The following is a 23,998-nucleotide window of genomic DNA, read 5'->3' on the forward strand; positions in this document are numbered from 1 at the left end:
TTTGTAGTGCAAATATTTTTCCCAGTTTGCTTTTTATGTCTCGACTTTGAGAATTTAAAATTTTGCCTGTGGAAATATTTATTTATTTTTTTACAGGGCCAGTTGTATCAATATTTTCTTTAGTTTTACCTTTCCTATTCAGCTTGAGAAAGGGCTTTCTCATTCTAGAATGATAAAACTGCAACCTTGATTTTTTCTAGGTACTTTTAGTGGTTTCATTTCAAACCTTTAAGTATTGATAATTAATTTACCTGAACATGTTTTGATAAAAGGTAGAGATTTACCTGGAAGATTTTTTCTCCTGAATGCTTACCATAAGCTCTCCTTCCTCCATGGTTGTAAGACCTTTGAAGACAGGGAGCTGGAAGGAGGGAACTAACATTAAATTGGGGGCTATTTTCTAGACGTGTGATATTTGCTATACAGATTTCCTGACCTAGCAGTGCAAGGTAGATGTGGTTTCCAGTTTGCAGACGAGGAGACTGAGGCAAGAGGTAAGACATTTGTCTGAATCACTTAGTAAACTCAGGCCCTCAGCCCCGAGCCCCTCCTCTTTCCACAGCATTCTGCTGCTTCCTGCCTCCCAGCCTCTGGGTGTCTCAGTGTCCAGGTATTCTGCCCAGTGGTAGGGCCACAGGCACCTAATGATGCTACAGCAGACCTAAGCCATTAAAAAATGAAATTCTCAAGGTAAGAAGTTTAGAGAAAAGTAGTATTTTGGTGGAGGAAGCAAAGATGTATTTATAGCCTCTCTTTCTATTCCTAATACCTGGTAGAGTCCTTCAAATATGTTTTTCTTGGATCCCGGACTTGATGTTGTCAAAGACAAGTAGAGCAGTTGGCAGCAGACAGTTTGAATTGTAAGTACTTAACATGGAATGAAGGTTACTGTGTGGAAAATGAGGGTAATGATTATTATTTAAGATGTGTGAAATGTACTCAAAGTCATAAATGTTTGGCAATTCTAGGATGGCAGTCATTATTTTATTGTTAAAACGCAATATGCTCCGTTGAGTTGAGGCCCAGCACTTAAAGTGATGCTATTAAATAGCGATGTTTTCTTCAATAGTTGTGCTTTGTGTGTATTTTTTGTGCAGCAGCAGTATTTGATCATAATGCTTTTTCCAAACCGTGAGCTAAATGTGAATAATCACTTGAGTATACTTTTTATGATGCTAAGAATTTAAATTCTGCAGCAGTGTTAATCTGACAAGGCCACACACTAACACTTAAAGCAATGTAAAACAGTCACACATTTTTAGAGGCTTGTATTTATGCATACTGGCACATGAATTTGCATTTTTACATTCACTTAATTATTGGACACAGTTAATTTGATACATAAACTTGGACAGAATAATTATTTTGGGTTTTATAAGAATAAGATATGTTATGAATTATATATCTTATTTTCATAATTATAAATATATAGTAAATATAAAATACATAAGAATAAATACATATAATGGATAATAAAAAACAAATACATAAATATATTATGTATTAAATATATTATATAATAATTATTATAAATTATGTAAAATAGGTTATCAATAATAATTAAATTTTAGAATTAAAACATGATATGGTGTCATTTTTTGCAAATATTTTCTCCTGGTGTGACTTGCTTTCCATTTTCTTAGCAGTGTCTTTCTAAGAGCATATGTTTTAATTTTGATGATGTCAGTTTATCATTGTTTTTTCTTTGTACTTATGTCTTTTGTGTTCTAGGAATTGGTTGGTTATACAAAGATTGTGAAGACTTCTTTCCTGTATTTTCTCCTATAAGCTTAATGGTTTAGTTTTTACCTTTAGATCTATGATCAATTTCAAATTAATCATTGTGTATGGTGTGAGGTATGTGTTAAGGTTCACTTTTTTCCATATGGGTATCAAATTGTTCTGGTACTGTTTGTTGAAAGATTCTATTTTCCCATTAAATTACCTTGGTGCCTTTATCAAATATCAGTTATGTGTATGTATAGGTCCATTTCTGGACATTGTATTCTGTTCCATTGCTTTATGTGCATGTCTTATGCTAAAACTACAGTGATTTGAAGGTTATTTTCAGTGGGTATAGAATTCTCAGTTGACCCTTTTTTTCTTTCAGCACTTTAAAGGTGTCATTCCATTGTTTGGGAATCCCATTATTTCTGATGAGAAGCCAGCTGTTTGTATTATTGTTTCGTTGTATGTAGTGAGTCTTTTTTCTCTGGCTGCATTCAAAATTTTCTGCTTATCTTTGACTTGTAGCAATTTGACTATGTTGTACCTACGTGTGGTTTTCTTTGTATTTATTCTGCTTGAGTTTTGCTGGATCTGTTGCCCTTTTGATTTTCAAATTTAAATCATTTTTTAAAATTTCAGGGTTTAAAGATGTTAGTATTATTTATAATTTGTAGTATCAAAGTACCAAAGATAGTGTTTTCCTATTCAAATCTTCTTGCTTTTTTTTTGGTAGGGAGGAGGAGTGGTTTACTGGTTATGTGTACTTTGAATCTTTGTCCTATCTTCTAATAACGTTGATATCTTTGTTCCTTTTTTAAAGATGAGATTCCCCAGTGTTCTCTGTGTTTCTGTTCTCAGTCACATTGGTTTTCTTTTTGTGGCTTCTAACATAGCTTTAAGGAAAACAAATCTCTGTGAAGATATTTCTCATTTATGTTCTGAGCTCTGCCACTAGCTTGCATTTTCTCCTGTTGTCTGTCTCTTCTGTGTTCCTTTGTGTCTCTTATTTGAGCCCTTCTCAGAGATATGAGGTTATCTGTCATGTTTTTGAATTTAGGTAGAACTATTTGTCTAAACTCTGTCTTCTAGGCTAATTCTGATCATATGCATTCTTCATCTGTTTTTCTTGTGTTCTTTTCTTTTCACTCTGCATCTTGTCACCCTCCTGACTTTCTGTTGTTCTTTGTTGGTTTCTTTCTTGTTACTACTCATCTTTGTACATGAATGTCTCTTTCTCCCACATCCCTGCTAAATAGTAGGGCATGGGTGGGGTAATGAGCTAGGACTATTCAAAACTTATTTTAGGACTGTTTTCATATATAGATACCACATTCTGTTAGGTTTTCAATCTTTGGGACGTGTTTCTGTTTTACTTTTGGCATTGAGGGAGCAGTGTGCTCGAGGTGGAGCCCCTCAGGTCACAGGCCTTCTGAGCCATGTGTGGATGGAGATGCCTGCCTTCCCTCTCTCCTTCCAGCCCTCCAGGTGAAGCACTCTGGCTCAGTCAGAATGGCTCTTCACATGGCTCCTTCTTTAGATCCTTCTCCCCTGCCATTCTGCACTGACCTTCTGAGAATCCACAGGAATATCATTCCTTGCTTCTCGCAAGGCTGGCCAGGCCCTTCCCGTCTTGGTGTCCAATGGGTAAATCTTTCGGTAACACTTTCTGGGAGATCTCTTCTACTCTGGATCTGAGTTGTTATGTATTAACCCTCAGAGTCCTGCTTTATCTGGCCTATATTTTACTGTATTTGGTAGCTATTCTTTAAATTTTGTATTTTAGAGTTATGACCATTATTACCTCATTTCCTTAACAATGGAGTTTTCTTCTTTTTTCTTTGTTCTTTCTTTAAAAATAATTTTTTTGTGTGTAGGTTTCAAGGTAAGGCATAAAGTACAAAATGCCTTTCCTTTTTCATATCTAACTGGGAGTCCACACATTGGGTTTCAGATGTCTTTGGTCTAATTGCTGCAGATGGCTTTGAAGAATAAAATGCTAAGAAAAAGGGCACATGCTGTAGAAGCTTCTGAACAAAATATTTAACTGTTTGTAATTTTGTTATTTGGTCAAAATTATCTGCTTCTTACTCTGAAATTTGTGTTGTGGCAATTGTAACTATAATCAGCTCCCAATAAGATGTGTGTCACTCATGCACCATCTTATTTATTCTAAAGGTATTCACTGAGCACTAACTATGTATGCCAGGAACTGTTCTAGTTGCTGTTTCAGAAGGGCAGCATCAAAATGGGAATATCGGGATAATCTTTAAAAATGAAAATAACAACTGAAGGTGACTGTAGTACCTTGTATAGAGCTGCACACATATGACTGGTTAATGTATATATTTAGTGGTTGATTTTGGAACAGGAAAGATGACATCTTTCCTCTGTTGTCCTTGGGGTCCTCACTCACTATTCATAGTTTGATGCTAAGACCTTATTTTCACTTCGTCATATTTTGAGATAGCTCCTAAATTTTGAACTTCTTGAGAGTAGCAGTCGCATTGCCTCAAAACCTCTAATACCTGTGGTACACTCCTATAAACTCAGGGGAATCCAATGCATCTTTAAGATTGATGACAATGGTGTTATGGACCTGGAACAGAAAGACTTCTGAATAGACACTAAGTGGCGTATGTAAATGAATGTTTATAAGCACATGACATTTTTTGCATTAGTGAGCCAGGTAGCGTAAGGGATTCATTCCCAGACATTTTGTCTCAGTTCATTTATCCTTTTATCAGTCTTGTTTTTGCAGCCTTTTATTTATTTTCATTACTTTCTTCTGGATGCTTTCCATATGTCTCTTAAACATCTTGCTCCAAACTTTGTTGGTATCCCACTGATAATAGTCTGAATTCAGTCAGAACCCGAGAGAAACATTTTCTCCAAGTTCAAAGGAAAAAAAGCAGTTTCTTTGGGATGCGATTGGCTCCTAAGCAAAATACTGAATCATTTCTTCAAAAGCGTGATGGTAAACAAGTCGCTTAAAACCTTCAAATGGATAGCTCATCTCGACATTAAGCAGGCCGTGCGTGTGAAGTGGGAGATAAGAGCACTACCTGGAGCGTAAATCTTGAGATGTGTCACTGATTTGAGTTAAATGGAGTGGAGAGACGCTGTTTATCCTCACAGTGAAGGAGGCGGCACAGTGAACGCAGGAGCTGTTTAGAGCTCTTGAGCGGTTTATGAGTTTTTCTACACCAGGAGGTGAGGCAGGCGCTTAAAATTACTGAGGTACATCCTAACCAATTACGGAACCCTCGAGTGAGAAGCTCTGATCAGTTGCATTTGGAAGAAGAACTTTCAATTAAACTGTCAGGCTAGGCAAACAAAAGACAAACTTAGAGCTGCATCAGTCAAAAATATAATATTTACACCAACCAGGTTTGAAAGAACATTGTCACTCCTAAAATATCCGAATATAAAATATCTCTCTCAGCACAGAGAACAGACCCAATAGGATCTCCTCATTAGAAAGCTAATGAGTATTTTAAAAAGTATAGTAGGGGGCTTCCCTGGTGGCGCAGTGGTTGAGAATCTGCCTGCCAATGCAGGGGACACGGGTTTGAGCCCTGGTCTGGGAAGATCCCACGTGCCGCGGAGCAGCTAGACCCGTGAGCCACAATTACTGAGCATGCGCGCGTCTGGAGCCTGTGCTCCGCAACAAGAGAGGCCGCGACAGTGAGAGGCCCGCGCACCACGATGAAGAGTGGCCCCCGCTTGCCACAACTGGAGAAAGCCCTCGCACAGAAACGAAGACCCAACACAGCCAAAAATAAATAAATAAATAAATAAATAAAATAAATGTACTAAAAAAAAAAAAAAAAAAAAGTCAGCTATAAAAAAAAAAAGTATAGTAGGAACATGGAGAATGGTCAGCAGTGACTTGAGCATAAGTTGAAATATGGAAAGGAATGCTCATGTAAGCCAAGTTCACAAGTCATCAGGGGTCCTCTCCAAGCTACTTCCTGTAAGACTTCATCTAGAATCGGAGGGGTGGTGGTCCCTTTCTACCTGGACTTTAAATTCCATGACGAACATGTTGACCAACCTCTAAATGCGTGCTCAGTTTTTTCCTTTCAGCCTTCTAGAGTTGTCACACTTGATCTTCTTGTCTCTGACCTGCACGTTTTGCCTGACTATACTGAGACCCTCCTTGAATAACAATGGCAAAGACATTCAGATCCTCAAGAAATGTCATTTGAGCATGTGGGTCAGTCTTCCATGGATTATTTATAATAACTTAACATTTTGGAATGAGTGCTGCAAGCTTAAGGAGATTTATGCAGCACTTGACCTCTGAAGAGCTCTCATTTTATGAGGTCTCCAGGTCCCTGAGTTACCTGAAGATAGTACAGTTTTCATAGTTACAGGAAAAGAGGTTTATAATGGAGCCTGGGGTAGGTGTAGGTTCTGGATCTCAGAGCTAAATTTTAGAAAGAATTTCTCTCCATCCTTATTTTCTCCCTTCCCAGGAAGGACCCTTGGAAATTCATTCTTCAGGTAGGAATTGCTGCGCTAGGAAATTGGTGATGGTAGTGAGTTTTGCTGGCTCTCGTCCTGTTTTCCCAGTGATTATCAAGGATACTGAGGGCAGATGGCCAATGAGTCAGGTGCTGGGGCTTAAAGCGGGTTTGGAGATAAACACATTATGAAAAAGTGCACGGGAAACAAGCAGTCATTTTACTTCATTGTGTTTAATATTTCATTACTGTGTTAAGCTTGGAATTATATCTGTGGCTTTATATTAGCTCAAAGAATTATTGTCACCTTGCAATTGAACAGGTTGTTGTTGTTGTTTTAAAGATCTCCCGTGTATCTCTTAGCAGGTACCCTAGCAGTGGACTTCTTATTTGAAAAATAATCTCAGTGCAATCTGGAGCTTAATGTGTATTGGATTTATCTATTGATTTTACTATATACTGACCCTGTTTTCCGTAGGTTTTATAATAAACCTAAATGCAATTGTTTAGTTAAAAGTTCTTTCCCTGATATGGGAACATATGTATATGTATAACTGATTCACTTTGTTTTAAAGCAGAAACTAACACACCATTGTAAAGCAATTATACTTCAATAAAGATGTTTAAAAAAAAAAAAAGTTCTTTCCCCCACACTAGGTATAACTTTTTATTCAAGTTTCCTAATATTTGCATCTATAAAATCAGTAATTTTCACCTTTTCTTCAGTTTACCTGACTGCTAACAATGTCTCTGTGCCTATTGTGTGAACGCTTTCTGGCCTGATGCCTGACTTGGGGTTGACAAGGAACAAGGACTTTGGCAACCACAAGAGTGGGTTTATGGAAAATTCTGGACACTGTGATAGGCAGGACCTGTTTCATTTTTATTCCCATTTACCTTCCAGTGACTGCAATTGTGTATCTTTCTTTTTTGTTTAAATTTATTAATTTAATTTATTTATTTTTGGCTGCATTGGGTCTTTGTTGCTGCACGTGGGTTTTCTCTAGTTGCGGCGGGCAGGGGCTACTCTTCGTTGCCGTGCGTGGGCTTCTCATTGTGGTGGCTTCTCTTGTTGCAGAACATGGGCTCTAGGCGCATGGGCTTCAGTAGTTGCAGCACGCAGGCTCTAGAGCACAGGCTCAACAGTTGTGGTCCATGGGCTTAGTTGCTCCATGGCATGTGGGATCCTCCCGGACCAGGGATCAGACCCGTGTCCCCTGCATTGGCAGGGGGATTCTCAACCACTGCACCACCAGGGAAGCCCCCGTGTATCTTTCTTAAAAATGAAGATAGTTACATAAAAATCCTAGAATATGATAATATAGACATGGCTTTGGCAATAAATAGAGTAAAAAACGCAAAGACTCAGGTAAAATTTTGGCTTCTGCATTAGGGTTCGTTGGAGAAATAGAACCAATAGGAGATGTATCTATATTTATATCTAGATAATGGGGAATTGGCTCATGAGACTATGGAGGCTGAGAAGTCCCACAATCCCATGATCTGCCGTCTGCAAGCTGGAGACCCAGGAAAGCTGGTGGTGTAAATCCTAACATGAGGGCAGGAGATGCGATGAGATGTCCCAGTTCAACGGTGGGAGCAGATAAAGGAAGGTTGGATTCCTCCTTCCTCTGCCTTTTGTTCTGTTCAGGTCCACGACGAATTGGATGTCCACCCATATTTGGGGAGGGCAATTTTTTTGACTGAATCCGCCAACTCCAATGCTAATCTCATCTGGAGATACCTTCACAGACCCACCCAGAAATAATGTTTAGCCTGGGCACCCCATGGCCAGTGAGGTTGTTATAGAAAAGTAACCATCACAACTTCTTTTTGATGGTCTAAAGTAGTGTTTTGATTTCATTTATTTATTTTTTTAAAGGAAGTTTTATAATACACAGTCAGCCTGTTAGTGCTGAATTTCCATTTTATGGTAATTGGCAAACCCTTGCTAGTTATTTCAGGTAGATCATAATGAAAACTTTCTTCATCTCAGGTTAAAAATTGGTTCTAAGCTGTGTATACCTGGCATATAGAGAAATAAAGCACTGAATACTTACCCAGTTAAATAGGTCATTGTAGACAGCCAATGTGAATAATAGAATATGGTGCTGAGAGAGAGAAGGGAAAGGGCTTAAGGGTCCCTGGGATCAAGAAAGAGGCAGCAAGTACAAAGTAACCTCAGTGTAAGGCCATGTTTTAAGTCCCCCAGACTCCTCACTTTCAGCAGATTATCTGCCTGCAGATCTAGGTCAGCCAAGTCCTGGGAAATAAGAGGTTTTGGACCAGGATGGATTCCCTTAAAAGAGTTGGTCTCCTTGGTGCTGGTCACTCCCATTTGCTCTCTGAGCATCTTGTCTTGGTTCTGTAGCCTGTGGGGAATTGTTACTATCTCCTTCCTACCCATGCTGATCTCACGTGCCTTTACTATTTCAGATCCATCACCCTGGGCTAATGCCCAGCTTTGTTTTGCTCACTTGGACTCTGACTCATTCCTCCTGTGAGATCTTTGATTATTACGTGTGCGCACAGGCGCATGCCCTTTAGGGCCACTTACCGTCTTGTTTGCTAACTTACCCAATTTAGCCCAAACAACCAGGTTTTCATATTTCCAGGTTTCCTGTTTTTGTGCCTTTCAGGCACCCCAAGATTCCAGTGCAGATGGTGGAAATGGTGAGCAGTTGTGTGTGGTTATGACATCTCTCCCAGGCCAGCGTCCTTTCAGAGTACTTTCATTACTTGGAAGGCAAGTGTCTGAAACGTCTTTCTCTCCTTTCTAATTGGACCTAGTTCCTTCTCTATCACCAGACGATGTCTTCACTCATAACCACTGGACATCTGAATGAAGTGAGACTCTTCAAATTAAACGTCATTGCTCAGTTTCTGGTGACAAGCCAGTGAGTCCCTATCCTGTGTGATGAGAGGCAGGTGCAGAAAAAGCTGCTCTAATCGAAGCTAAATGCACACGTCTTACTAAAACCTGAGTGCTGTGCTTTACAATACCATGGTTTGATGGTAAATGCCAATAATAAAGAGAATATCGTAGGCACTCATTAAAAAGTGTGTTGTAGCTCAGTCATAACTAATGATAATGAAGTGTCAGCTAAACACCAAGTGCTAATACCTGATTGAACTGGAGAGCCTCCAGCTGTCTCTGATTTTATGGATACAATCGAAAATAGATGAGATTCTCCACAAACAGTGCTAGGACTCCATTACTAAGAATGCTTTGTTGAGATATGTGACAATATTCCTGGAATGGTATGAATAACACCTTGGTTTGCTATGTTAATGTTGAAATGTGCATGAATGTTAATTTTGATAATGTTTTCTGAGGTATGAATGGTATGGGAGCTTACCATTTTCCTACCAATCATTCCTTGGTGTAATTAATTTTTATTTAAAAAAAAATTTTATTTATTTATTTATTTATTATGGCTGTGTTGGGTCTTCATTTCTGTGCGAGGGCTTTCTCTAGTTGCGGCAAGTGGGGACCACTCTTCATCGCGGTGCGCGGGCCTCTCACTGTCGCGGCCTCTCTTGTTGTGGAGCACAGGCTCCAGACGTGCAGGCTCAGTAGTTGTGGCTCACGGGCCCAGTTGCTCCGCAGCATGTGCGATCTTCCCAGACCAGGGCTCGAACCCGTGTCCCCTGCATTGGCAGGCAGATTCTCAGCCACTGCGCCACCAGGGAAGCCCAATTAATTTTTATTTAAGTGATTAGATTAGAAGATTCCATTCTGATTGGATTAGATAATCATGAAAAAAGATTATAGTACTATAGGGTAGAGGTTAAGATATGGAGGGTGGAGTACCTTCCTCATTAGTATAGTGGTGAGTATGCCTGCTTGTCACTCAGGAGAGCAGGGTTCGATTCCCCCTAATGGTAAGGCTGCATTCTTAATTTCTAATACAACATTATAAACCAACTATACTTCAGTGAGAAAAAAATAAAAGATATGGAGGATGGGAGTCAGAATTGCTTGGGTTTGAAGTGCATTCCTACTACTTTTTGGTTGTGTAATATTAAGCCTTAGTTTCCTCTTCTGTAAAATTAGGATAATAACAATACCTTCCTTCTCCAGCTGTCATGAAGATTAAATTAGACAATGCATCATTGTTATAATGACTGCAGAAGAACTGTACCTCCAAAATTGGGTTATTCTGGTCTATCTAAATATGACCTGAGGAAAATAAACCAGAAACTTCTGCATTGGATATTTAAATCTGGGGTGACTTTGTAAATGGTGTTATGTCCCAAATGAAGTTCAGTCCAGCTGAAGGAGATAAAAACACTTCAGATTCAATGAGTTCTTTAGACTCTAGACTCCACTGTCTTTGCTTATGTTGCATTCTTAGGACCTAGCATAGTACTTGGCAAGTAGTAGCCATGAAAAAATCTAGTCTTTCTGCCTCAATCAAGTTTTGCCTTCTTCTTAATCTTCCTTTACTCTCTTACTAGAGTTTTCTTCCAAAACGTGATCCAAACCTGTTTCTTGTTTGATTACAGCAATCAAGAGAGAGGCTCTCTCTTTACTGGGAGCACCAGCTGTTTGGATGATCTTGTTCTAGAACTTCCAGGGCTCAGCCCATTGGTGAAGCTGGAAGGGGAGGATCAAGGATGTTAGCCAGGGACCTGGCAGGAAATGGATGGCTCATAAATGGATCATTTGCAGTGGTATAGGGGAGGATTTAGGGAAACCGGCAAAAGGGATGATACAGTACTCCAGGCTGCTGTCACCATCCCTGTGCCTGAAGAGCAAGGAGGGGGCGATTACTGGAAGTTGGAAGTACCTCTGATAGGAGCTGGGGACTTTGGCTGTGGCACCTGATGGGGAAGGAGCTGGGGAATAAACTCTTCGACCTCACTTTCCTCCTGCCTTTGTTCTGCTACTGGTGACTCCCATGGGGCCCGGCCAACTGGAAGCCAGAATGCCAGGGAACTGTTAACACAGGCCAGACTGGTCAGCTTCCCAGGGCTCAGAGCAGGGTGGGGAAGGGTGGAGATTAGATTTGGAGGGCCAAGCATCAGGTACCCAGCATCTTATGCAAGTAAGTAAGGGTTCATTTTACCTGAACTCCATGGAATGGGCTTCTCTCGAGGGGGAGTCAGAAGAGCATGCCAGGCAAACAAAAACTGTCCAGTGTTCTTCCACTGAAGTTCCCTGAGGTTTAGAGCTTGTCCCGTGACCACTGATGTGATATTTTATCACAGACTCTTCAAAACTTACACCTGAACTTTTATATAAGACTGGCTTTTAAATGCCTATAAATAATTTATACTGTATAAATCTGAGTATATTTTTAGCTATTTTTTCACATGTCTTCCACCTCCTATAGGTAATTTATACTACCTAGTATTAAAAAATTACCTATTGAATACCATGGTTCTTAGATCAATCTTAGATAAACCTCTGGGTATGATTTTATGTCTCTGGTGTCAGATTTATATTTTTCTCTTTGGGTCCTGTGTGCCCTCTTCTATAAAGTTTTCAGGTCACAATTGATGGACTTTTATAGATATCCAACTCAATCAATTTCTCCTTGTATAGAGAGAATTAATCTGAGTTTTCTAGATATTAGCAATACATAAAAATCCTATAATAAAGTATGCTATCATCTCTTTTTGAAAATGAGTCAAGAGACATGACAGTTTCTTTCTAAAGCAATAATCAAGAAAGAGAGCCCTGCATCTAATTCATTATGTGAACCCATAGAAAGAGCAAAAGAAAACTAAATATTTTCACCCATTTGAGTCAACCTCAAGGCTAAAATTACAGGTTCTTGCTACTTGCACTTAATTGCCATCACAGAGAAATACAGGTTGCTGTGATCAGGCATCTCATGGGATACAAAAGCACAAATCTTTGATATTTTGGAAAGTAATATAATTATCTTTGACCCAACCTGAACTGATTTGTATTCACAGTGAATTTTTTTTTTTTTAAATATCAGAAATGGAGATATACCCAAACCTCAGGAAATTTAAATGAAAGTCTTGTTTCTGAAAGACAGTCTGTAATAAATGATAAGAACTTAGGTCATGCCCTTTCCCAGTATCCACATTTATAATAAGTAATGAATATTCTTATTAACATCAGGGCTTGGTTAATGTGAAAGTTACACACTTTCTTTATACCAAAAATTTTAAACTTCAGTCTTTTGTCCTGTTATCAGAGTCAGTATGGTTGGAACATGGGTTGTGGGTCCCCAAACTGGCCTCAGACTGGGCAGGAGAAGGGCCCCCTCACAAGGTCATGCGTAACCCAGGGAATGAAGCAAGGTACGTGGCCATTGGAGTGGGGAGGGGAGGCTGACTGTACCCCCCTCGAGGTTTGTGCCCAAGGGAATTGCTTCTGCATCGTGGGGTCCTCTTCTGACTTTATCTTTGTTTTTAATGTCATCATTTCATTCATTTTTCATCATTTATGAGCTCTATAAAAATTATAAAATATTTCAAGCATGCAAAAAATTTTCAGAAAATAAATACATGTGCCCACCGCACAAGTTTCTTAAATACTATGTTTTACCATGGCTGCTTCAGATTTTTTTTTTTTTTTTTAAAGAAAGAAAACCTCATTGTATTCCTGGAAAGGGTATCTGGAGGGGAGCATGGGAGGACCTCCCTCCCCCCACTTCCTGAGATTATACAAAACCATGTGAGGGGCCTTTCTCCTGCTCAGTCTGTTATTATTATTTCTGGGGCTCAGCCAGCCCATGTTGTTAACCACCCTATGTCTCCTGGATGCCATTTGCTAACCTCACAGTATTAGTGGGGCTGAGCATCATTTCACATATTTTTTGGCAACTCAGGCTCCCTCTCCTGGGTTGTGTTTTTTTCTTATTGATTGTAAGGATAAAAGTTTTATCCTTACATATCAACATCTATAGGCAATAGATATTGTCAGTGAAATAAGTTGCAGTTATCTTTAGCTGTGGCTTGCTTTCTAACTGTATTTATACTCTCCTTTTTCATAAAGACTTTAAAGTTATAAAGTATTTAACTATACCAATCTTTCCTTTTATGACTTATTGTCTCTGGGTTCCTTTAATTATAGGCTAGTGAGGGAAACACTGCAGAGGCGCTGAGTCCACGGTCTGGGCCTTTCCCAGCTGGGTGACGGTCACTGAAGTGCCAGGCTGTTCTGAGCAGCACCGCAGGCTGGCAGGGGAAGCGTCTTATCATTGCCTTGGCCTGTTCACCTCATGGCAGAAGGTGAGGATACTGCAACATGGTTTGAAGCAAAGGTCTGCGTCCCAGGCCACCCTCAGAGCTCCAGGACACGGGGAGATGGCAGGCTGTCAGCCCTCCAGCCATGGCACAGAGCCCTCGAATGAGGGGCCTGCCCTCCTAAGCAGCTCCCAGGACCACCCACCTCCTCCATCGCCCCTGCAGCTGCCCCTCTCCCGTGTCCCCATCGCCCCACGGTTCCCCAGCACCTGAGCTGGAGTGCAGAGCCACTGACTGACCCAGAGCTGTGATTCCAGTCTGCTTCAGCACGCAGGGGCAGGCATGATTGAGGGCCACACTTGCCTTTTCCAGGCCCCTGTAGTCCTCAACCAGTAAAAGACAAGGCAGACTTGACTTTTTGGAAGGAGTAAGATACAGCCAAGTGTTCTTGGGAGAAAGCCTTTATAAAAAAGCAAGCAACGAATCTATGCTGAAAATATGGTTTTGCAAGGCGACCCTAAGATGTCAATTTATGTAATCAGCAGATGAAGTTTCCCTTTCTCCTGAGCGGCTCTGGGCTCAACGCAGTCTGCACGCTCAATAGAGGAACGTTAGCCTCAAATCAGTGCTTTGAGCCAGGGTCCTGGGCTATCTTTCTGTCTTCTGAAGCGTTCATACAGGCTTCATATCGCAAGGGGTGAGGGACTTTCTTTCCTTCTCCTGCCCGGTGGCGGATCTGTGTGAAGACAAAGATTTCATTTATCAGCTGGCTTGTCCTACCAGGCCCAGCACAGGCCTCGGCCGGAGGTATTACAGCTGCAGCCCTTCTCGGGGTTGGCTTGTTTCTGGTCAAGCTCCCTGTTGCACTTAACAGGACAAGCAGCCCCTTTCTGCTGGTAAATAAAGTGCGGCCTCACTCGGACATCCCGCTAGCCTTGGGCATTTGTGGGCTCTCTGCTCCGTGTCTGAGAACTGCCCTGAAGTGTTCCCGAATGAGACTGTGAGACAGTTTGGGCTTGGGGTATGGGACAGTCTGTACAGTCACACCCTCCAGTTTGCTTTTGTTTCAACAAGTAAAAGGAAGCTAACCTTTGTTTACTTATTAATTTTTCAATTATTATTATTATTTAGTGTTACGAGAGACTTCTGGAAACAAACAAAAATGGGTGCTGGTATCTAAGACTGGTTAAATAATGAATTTGGTGAAAAAAAGGAATAATGTGGGAATAAATAAGTATGAAGAAAGGGTAAAATGGGAAGACTGGTTGAGCTCCCATTAAACCAAGATTTGTTCTTGGAACTTCCAGTTGTCTTATGGCTTCTTAAAGAAACTAATATTTATTGAGAGCCTTGGGTATGTCACTTAACTTCCCATATGACATCTCTTTGAGCCGTCCAGCAGCCCTGTGAAGGAGGAGGTGTGCTTCCATTTTTAAAATTTTAGAGCAGTTTTAGATTTATAGAAAAATTACAAAGATAGGATAGAGCGTTCCTATGTACCCCAGACCCAGTTTCTCCTATTGTTAACATCTTACATTAGCGTGGTACATTTGTCACAATGAATGAATCAGTAATGATACATTATTAACTAAAGTCCATACTTTATTCAGATTTTGTTAAGTGTTTTTTTGTTTGTTTTGTTTTTGTTTTTGTTTAACCTAATATCCCTTTTCTGTTCCAGGAGAGCATCCAGGAAACCACATTATGTTTGACCATCAGGTCTCCGTAGGCTCTTCTTGGCTGTGACAGTTTCTCAGACTTTACTTGTTTTTGACAACCTTAACAGATTTGAGGAGTACTGGTCATGTATTTGTAGAATGTCCCTTAATTGGGAACATGAATTGTCTAATGTTTTCCTCATGATTAGATTAGGGCTATGGGTTTTTGGGAGGAAGACCACAGAGTTAAAGTGCCCTTCTCACCACATCATATCAAGTGTACTCCATGTTTACTGTTGAGGAAACGAAGGCTCAGAGAGGGGCAGTGACTTGCCCAAGCCTCCTGCAGGGGCTGGTGCCCATTTGAACCTGCTGTGTCTGGTCCCCAAGTCCACACTCTTTTTACTCCATGACATCACCCTCTAGCAGGCCTTGAGGGGGGCAACCAAGTCCCAGAAGTGTGGTCCCCTTTCTTGAATAGCCCCCTCTCCCCATGGTATGCCCCTGGCTCATCTGTCTTACTGGAATAGGTATTCAGAGTTCGGGGGAGAGTCAGGATGATGGAGAGGTGTGTCTGAAGTGGGGTTGAGGTGTCAAAGGCAGCTGGACAGGCCAGACTCCCCTCTGCCCTCAATTAAATGCCCACCCCACCTTCAGTTGTGTTTGAGATTAAAGCGCCTATTTCCTTCAAGTTTCCATTTAACTTGCCACACCTGAAATAATGCTTCCTTCAGAGTTATTATCCAAGGCAACGTTTTCCTAGGCTCTAGTCACATGACCACCAACCACCTCCATGATTTTTTTGGTATTCCTACACTACCCATACTATTATTTACTTTAAAAAGTTAGCCTCATCCCAAGGAATAACATGACTGTAAAATCATAGATTTTATGTGCCAGCTATGTTTTTTCCTGGTGCACATTGAAATAAATAGTGAACTACTAGTAACAAAGCTTCATCCTTTGCTCCTACCATCCATTTGGAGACCACTAGTATCATGAATATCACACTCCACGAAATACTGAGTCACCCAATGAGGAGGCTGGCGGGGGGGGCGCAGTGGGCTCCTTTTTTTCTTTATAAATTAAAACAATTTTAAATCAATGTACGTATTTTTTGCAAGTCCAGTGGCACAACAAGGCAAAGCATAGGAAAAGCAGCGGTCCCTCCACAGAAGCTCCACCCCAGAAATCGCTCTTCTTAACTGTGCTCCTGCTCATTCTTCCATCTTTCTGCACACGAAGCCTCGCAGATGCCGTTGGTGCCCCACTGAGATCCCCCGGCTCTGCCACTTGAGTGCACAAGGCTTGACTCCTAACTACCAGCACCTGGGTTTCTTTGCCTGGGTGATTTCTCTTGGCCCGAGCCTGCTTTGTCACCCACAGAGCAGGTGGAAAGTTCTGGGGAATTAATGCCCTTGGGAGCAGCCCTCACCAGTGACTGATGGGCTTTCATGTATCAGTACTCCGACTCTGTAGCCTCTTGGGTGGGATACCTCTGCTGTCTGAGTTTACACTGGCTCCCCACGTTCCCATGAGGGGTTAAGCTCCAGTGGTCCTGAGTGGGAGTGGTGACACTGCACCTTTATTACTATCTTCTGATGGCCACCTCAGCCTCCTACCTTGCCTCTCAGTTAATGTGTGCAAGCCTTGATTTCTTCCGAGGCTGGAAACTCATTCAGTGCTTTCCCCACAGGGTCTGGTGCAGTGCCTCTCATCTAAGAGCCACTCAATAAATGCCTGTTGAATGAAGGGCGGGCTGTGTTAGCAAGGGGGAAGTGATTTCCTGGGTTGGTTGGTACCTGCTGGCTGATGATGCTGTACCAGGGTAGGCAGTCTAAAACCTTTTCTCTATAATTGTATTTTACTTAAGTTCCTTTGATTGCAAGCCACAGGAACCCACTTTGAATAACTTAAGAGAAGGGAGTATATTGGAAGGCTGCTGTGAGAGCTCACAGAATTGAAGGGAGGGCAGGGGCCCTGTCAGTTCCCTGATGGAATGATGACAACAGCTGGGGTAACAGTAGCTGACATTTATTGAGCACTCCCTACATGCCAGGCCCTGGGCCAAAACTGCGTTTAATTTTCACAGCAACCCCATGAGATTGGTCTTATTATTGTCACCTTTGGTTTGCCAATGAGCTACTTGGGGCACAGAGGCTAGAACTCAGGTAGGCTGACTGCAGAGCCTCTGTTCTTAACACACAGTGATGCCTCAGCAGCAGGAGTTCTGGATCAGCTTTCTAAGCTGATCCTTTGAGACTTGGCTACAATGACTTGTAGTCTCTGTCTCTCTTCTAAGTTTCAAGTTCTTGGGAAAAATCATTAAATTGGTCCAACTTTGATCAGCTCTGAACAAGTGGCAGAGTCAAGTAGCACAAACATGGCTCTTGGGACCCCACCCTGTGTGTTGGGATCCGAGAAGGGAGGATAGGATCTGGAGAATAGCCCACACCCCCAAACTGGTGTCTTCCATCTCTGTGTTTATACTTCTAACGTACAAATGATGGTTTTCAAAGTATGGTCACAAGACCAGCTGCATCAGCATCATCTGGGAACTCGATAGAAATTCAAATTCATCTGCCACATCCCAGACCTACTTAATCTGAAACTTTGGGGGTGGGATTTGGATCCAGAGGTCTTAGTGCTTGGAATGTATTTGACTTTTTGCATTTTGTGTCCCTGGATATTGAAAATAGAGTCTCCCTTAAGGCATACTCAGAGACTTTGCATTAATAGGTGTGTTGTTAGGTTGCATTTTTTTGGCAGGAGGCCGGCTCTGCTGTCTGCTCTGTTCTTTCCCTTTCCCTCCTGGAAAGAGGCTGGCAGTACTTGCTTAGTAAGAACAAAACCTAAACTAGAGCCCAATGGTCTGCTTAAATCCTACTAAGAGAAGTATGTAGGTCAGAAGTTCTTACATTATAAAGGACAGAAACAAAGAACTTAAAATTTGTCAAGCCCCAGAGGAATTTTTTCACTCATGTATCTGAAAACTCCAGGAATTTGCCTAATTTCAGGTAGAGCTGGATCAAGGTGCTCAAATGATGTCACAACGGCTAACCCCCCTTCTCTCTTACTCACTCATTCTGGTTTCCTTTTGTGTGGTTTTTCTGACAGATTCCTTCCACATGAAGATCCCCAGCAACTCCAGGCTTAAATGTACCTCCAGCTTATAATCTCAGAGAAAGATCTCCACTCTGCCGTTATGTGCATTGAACTCCTCTCCAAAGATCTCTGATCGGCCCTATTTGGGTTATATGACTCTTCCTGAGCCCATCGCCGTCTCCAGGAGCTACACCCGCTGTGAGGAGGGTGTGCGGCCTCCTGCCTGACAGCTCTACACTGGAGGGAGGTGAGAGCCAGTGCTGGGCCCCTAAATGTTCAACAACCTCTTCTGGTGAAGGGGCATGGGGAGCCCTAATTTGTGTCATTTACTGATTTCTGTGGGGTAGTTATTCCCACCTGGCTGATTCCAGGCTAACCAACGTGCTGTCCCTGATACCAAAAATCAGCCTCTGTACAGCGACACCAAGTTGAATCTCGGAGACAGAGTTTGGGTGAAGTAGAAAAGAATAGCTTTATTGCTTTGCCAGGCAAAGGGGGCCACAGCAGGCTTATTCCCTCAAAACTGTGTCCCAACCTGGGGAAGGGGAGGTGGTGGTTTGTGACAAGTCTTATAGTCAAGGGGCAGGGTTGACGATAAGGATCAGGGTGCCTGCAGGGCCTGCATTCCTTCCATCTAGAGATCATCTTGTGTCAGGTGGTCTCATGATGGGCTTCCGTGGTTCTCTCGAGGTTGTTGAATTGTGACCTTCTCTCTGGAATGAAGAATGCTTCATCAAGTAGTTAACATCTTCCATTTGGTTGGGGTTTTAGTTCTGCAGAAGAGCTCAAAGATATTGTTAGGTACATCCCTTGAGGGGGAACCAGGACGCTGCCCCAAGGCTGCACTGTTGTTTCTTGACTGCTCCTCCTTTGTCTCCCGCATCCCCTCCCTCCCTTGATTAGCAACTACTTGAACCTGCCCTTTGGAGCTCAGGGAAGGTCATGGAGGCTGAATGAAGCCTATTTCCTACAAACAAGAAACGGGGTACACAGAAAGGCTCCTGTGCCCAGGAGCCCCACAGGGTTCGGCTTGATTTCATCCCTAAGGTGGAGTTGGGAAGGAATGCACAGTAGCACACCCTTCTAGAGCATTCTCTCTGTGGTGATACAATAGATAGTAGGTAACCCCAAGAGCATAGATGATTGTAAAGGATAGTAAAATAATTAGGACGTGATGAGTTTTGAGAAGCCATTGCCTTTGTTTTTCTATAATTTGTTTAATTGTAAATTTATATAACTTGGATTTTAAATAATGACTGTGGTTAAAATTTAGCTCACAAAATTCCTGAAAATGTAATGGTCACCTCTCTCGTCTGGTATAAGCTAAGTCCAGCACACCACTGGTCAGAACCCAAGAGGGCAGAACAAGAGTGGTGTGTGCAGTCTACTTTCCATTTTCCCTCCCACTCCCGGGTGGGGACAATATAAAATTTACTTCTGAGTGCTACTTTAGGTGGCTCATCAAGTTTGATGGGTATTAAGAGTTTAGCAGTCCACGTCCTTGTAAACACCCTGCAGCCTGTGGCCACCTGCTTTTGAACAGTTCATTGTCAGGTAGAGCTCAGATGTGGGAATAGAGCATTAGTAGCCTTTGGGCATAAAGTAGAGTTCAACATAAATTTCTCAGTAAAGAGAGATAGCATTATTTTACTTAAATGAATTTCACAACATTTGAACTAAGAAGAAATCTAACCTCTTGCTGGCGCCCAACTGGTCAGAATGAAAAGTTGCTTGTTGACAAGCATTTTTACTTATAAAAATTCACATGTAGAAGGAATATTGAACATGTGCCTATGAATCCTTTCTTCACTGTTCACAGTATCTCTCTTTTCTTGAATTCACTGGGAAGGAGTAATACTTTGCACCCACTGTTTGTCCCACCCCCGAAGCTTTCCTCCAGCTTAGGGGGCCTGCGGCTGGCAGCAGGGATTCCGGTAGGAAGCTGCTGTGTCAGTCCAGACAAGAGATGACAGAAGCCTCAACTTGATTGTGGCAGTCGGGGTGGGGAGGGGACCTGATGGTAGGTTGAGCCACAGCAGTGACCCCGGGATCTAACTTTTAGCTGAAGAGCACAGGACAGTGATTTGTATGCTTTGAAAATGTGAATCACTTGGGTATGAATGTACTCTGTACTCGAATAAATTTAACACATTTCTTGGGAAAAGCTAGTTAACAACAAGAACTGAAGATACTATTTTATAACAAAAGTCAGATCCACTCCAACTCCCACTATGCTGCATACAAATTTCACTTACATTTTGTACTGTAGGATTTGGAGGTGCAAAAAGAATGAAGCATTATTTTGCGGGGATGTTTTCAGTAGGTAAAGTTAAAGAGAATTTGTGGCTTAAAAAAATCAGTGCACACATAGTAGGTGGTATGTCTCAGTAAATATGCACTTGGATATTGTCTACAAGCTACCTTGTAAAGGTCAACATTTAGACATTAAATCCATTTTAGAGGCTGCAATAAAAGAAAACCCCTAGGGCAGCTTGCTTAAAAAAGAATATTAATGTAACAAAGCTATGTTGCTTTCCTCTTGAGTTGGTTGAAACCAGCAGATCATTTCTTCTATGGAGACTGGGTCACCTTTTCATCTAGAGAACAAAGTGGTCAGATAGGGACCAACCTAAGGTATAAATTCAAAAAGGACACCCAGTGTTTCCACCAGAAGCAATACAGCTCCAGCTAAATAATGTTCTCATGATCTCTATTAAATAGAAGTTGAAGGATGAAAGAATAATTCTTTCGTGCCTTTGAGAAACTGTTGAAAGTCTTTCTAATGTCAATCAAAAGCACTACAATGTACATCACTGTATACCACCAGCAAAAACCCTTCAGATGCACCCTAGAACTATCTTTATAAAGCGAAACCTTCTTGGGAATATGGAAATTTACCAGCAACATCTAACAGATCAATGACTGAATTTTTAAAAAGTGGCTGGTACATCTTTCCTTAGATCTTATTTGTTTCCATCAAGTTAATGAATTAGTGTCAATCTTCTATTTTCAGATTTGGCTTTGGGGTCCCAGTAAATTCTGCTTCTAAAGCAACATGGTCAGATATTAGTGCTAGTTTATGATAACAACGCTCACTGGTGGTCGCTGGCTGGGTACCAGGCAATGTGTTAGAAATTTATGTGTGTTCTCTGTGACATACAGAACATATTTCATATATGAGGTCACTGAGTCTCATAGAAGCTAAGTAACCCCCAACGTCAAGAAACAATGCCTTTGAGCTTTGAATCCACATGCCTCACCCTGGAATTTGTCATCTTAATTACTGCCTTATGTTGATTGCCCTGTTAAGTAATAATGCTACCCAACACATGTGGTGTACTTTGTAGTTTGCAAAGTGCCTTACCAAACATTGTCTCATTTGAGCATAATTCCATGAATGTGGTGATGTAGAATTATTCTTTTTTTTTCTTTTATAGATAACCAACAAAGACCAGCTGTATAGCACAGGGAACAATACTCAATATCTTGTAATAACCTATAAAGGAAAAGGATCTGAAAAAGAATATATATATATATATAACTGAATCACTATACTGTACACCTGAAACTAACACAACACTTCAATAAAATTTTTTAAATGTTTAAAAAATATTTTTAACACTTTTACCCATTTAAAGAACTGTGATGCTTTTATTTGTAAAGTGCCATTATTCTGTTTGTCTTTGATTTGATAAAAACGACATAAAGAACACAAAAGCCTCAAAACCAAGGGGAGTATTCTAAGTTGGCCATACAGATGATCAGAAATGTGCCTTTATTATTTTTTTTAAAATTTTATTTATTTTTCTATACAGCAGGTTCTTATTATCTATTTTATACGTATTAGTGTTGGTGATGTAGAATTATTCTTAATCTCTGCAGTACTCATTTAAATTATTGACCTCCTTTATGCACAGAGAGAAAGTGAAATGATTGAGTTCCAGAGCAAAGGGTGTGTGCACAGTCACCCTGGGATAACAGCGGTTTCAGCGGGGGGCTCTCTCTTTGACTGTGTCTCTCCCCATCTCTCTGTTAAGATGGTTGCCTTGTTTGGTATCACACCCAGGTGTTAGTCTCCGTTATTTGCTGGCTGATTGCTCTATTGTTTTCAACAGTGTTTTGGGGCATCAATTGCTCCATCTCTGATACAATTTAATGAGGGCAGGGGTAGTTTTTGAGGCCAGTCTTTGAGGTTTGCTTTGACCTCAGTAGGGCTCTTCTTAGCTGTCTCTTTTCCTAGTTCTCTCTGGTGAACTAGCCGGCCTGTGGTTTAGCTTCCTGCAATTAAATGAGAGAGGCTACCAGCCTCCTCTTATTTTCTGATGATCAAAATCTCCGTTGTTTCCAAGAGCACTCTTAGGCCTGAACGCTCCCACACTCCGTTTCAAATAAAATCATTTCCTTTGGGGACTGCTTCTTCCCCCAGAAGCTCTCAGCACCAGTCCGTGCACTGGGTGCAGGCAGTAGCCTCTGGTCTTCTCAGCTTGCCTCCCTCAGAGTGGCGTCTCTGCCCTCTGAGTGAGGAGGGGGCAGGTGCAACTGGGGCCCCGGTATTCTTGGCTTGATAAGCTCGGGTTAGAGCATCCATCCTGTGAATGGGAGAGGTGCAGAGGAAAGGAGCCCCAAGCTCTTGGCTGAACTCACCAGGAATTCAGCCTCTTCAGCTGGAGTCGGAGGCAAGAGAAATGCCGGCAACCTGCTCCTCCCAGTGCCCTGTACCCCTTGTTTAGGAGCTGAGGGGGAGAGGACGCCCTCTTCTTGGCCACAGCTGCCCAGAGTGGATGGGTGGGGGTGGGGGCTGAACTGGGAGGGAGGGAGGGAGGGGGTTGTGGCTCAGGTGCCACAGCCTTTCACAGTCTTAGCGAGTTGTAGTAGATTTTCTTGAATAAGTGTTTCTTCACTTGCTATGTACCCTTAGGACAATTTTCAGAGACTTTAGATGGTTGTTTGTTTTTAAGTAGTTTTCATCAGTTATGCTTGTTTCATTGGGGAGTGGGTCTGCAGAGCTCCTCACATTGCTATCCCAGGAGTGGACTCCCCAGTCCTCCTTTTGCATGTCCATTTTACAGATGAGAAATCTGAGGCACAGAGCCGTTTAGCAGCTTGCCTAAGGTTACACAGTAAATGGCAAAGCTGGGCTACAAAACCATGTAGTCTGACTCCTAAGTTTGCACTGGACTGAAAGGAAGGAAGTTTCTGCAGGAGATGGCACATCCATATCTTCAGGTGGCGGAGAGGATCAAGAGTAATTCTTGGGAACTGTAATAGGACCTTCGATGCCCGTCCGGACACACCTGTGTGCCGAGACCTGCGCCACTTCATGCTGACTTCCTTTGATCAGCCCCGGGCGTGCTCAGGGGAACCTGTGCATGTACCTTTCTGGCAGGCAGTGGAAATGGATTCTGCCTAAGCTAGTATTCCCGTCCCCCTGTGGATGACAAGCACCTCACAGAGATCTCAGGTGCTTCTCTTTAATTGACATCTTTGTCTCTGCAGTCAGGGATTCGGGCTGAACAGAAAGTGGTTTGGTGCAGACCTTTCATGCAGGCCCTAATTGACAGTCTCCTCCTGAGATGCCTCCCGCTCCAGCCGCCTCCCAGGGCCTGCCCTGGGCTTGTCTCTCGTCATCAAAAATGTCCCAGCCTGTCCCTTCCTCCCCCGCTCCCGGCTCACAGCCTCCTAAGCAGGGAGCTTGCAGACATGGGGCTGTAATGTTATGTGAGAGTGTGGAGTACATTATAGGCCATTTGACAGTACCCTCCTGGAGACCCCAAACCTTTCCCTAATGAAATGAGGCCAGTGATGAGAATTTCAAACCATAGTGACTGCTGGAAAAATCTTTTGGGGTGGGTAGAACTCTGTGGCGTCTGC

General features: G+C 42.0%; 1 protein-coding gene and 1 long non-coding RNA gene across 6 annotated transcripts in view; one reads left to right on the forward strand and one right to left on the reverse strand.

Annotated features, from left to right (window-relative positions):
• PLPP4 (phospholipid phosphatase 4) overlaps positions 1–23,998 on the forward strand; it is a 567,241-nt gene that overhangs the window by 117,460 nt on the left and 425,783 nt on the right. For 2 of the 5 annotated variants that reach the window (XM_082407045.1, XM_082407044.1), the window contains exons 2-3: positions 13,252–13,409; positions 18,140–18,374. The gene's annotated coding sequence lies outside the window, so the exon portion shown is untranslated. Of the gene's footprint in view, positions 1–6,834; positions 18,375–23,998 lie in introns of those variants that run through there. The other 3 variants (XM_082407046.1, XM_082407047.1, XM_082407043.1) reach the window with 2 other exon arrangements.
• Positions 1–23,998, reverse strand: part of LOC309635585 — a 712,727-nt gene that overhangs the window by 83,665 nt on the left and 605,064 nt on the right. The window lies entirely within an intron of this gene.

The sequence above is a fragment of the Balaenoptera borealis genome (genome assembly GCF_965194805.1).
Source record: "Balaenoptera borealis genome assembly, chromosome: 10".
Taxonomy (NCBI): Eukaryota; Metazoa; Chordata; class Mammalia; order Artiodactyla; family Balaenopteridae; genus Balaenoptera; species Balaenoptera borealis.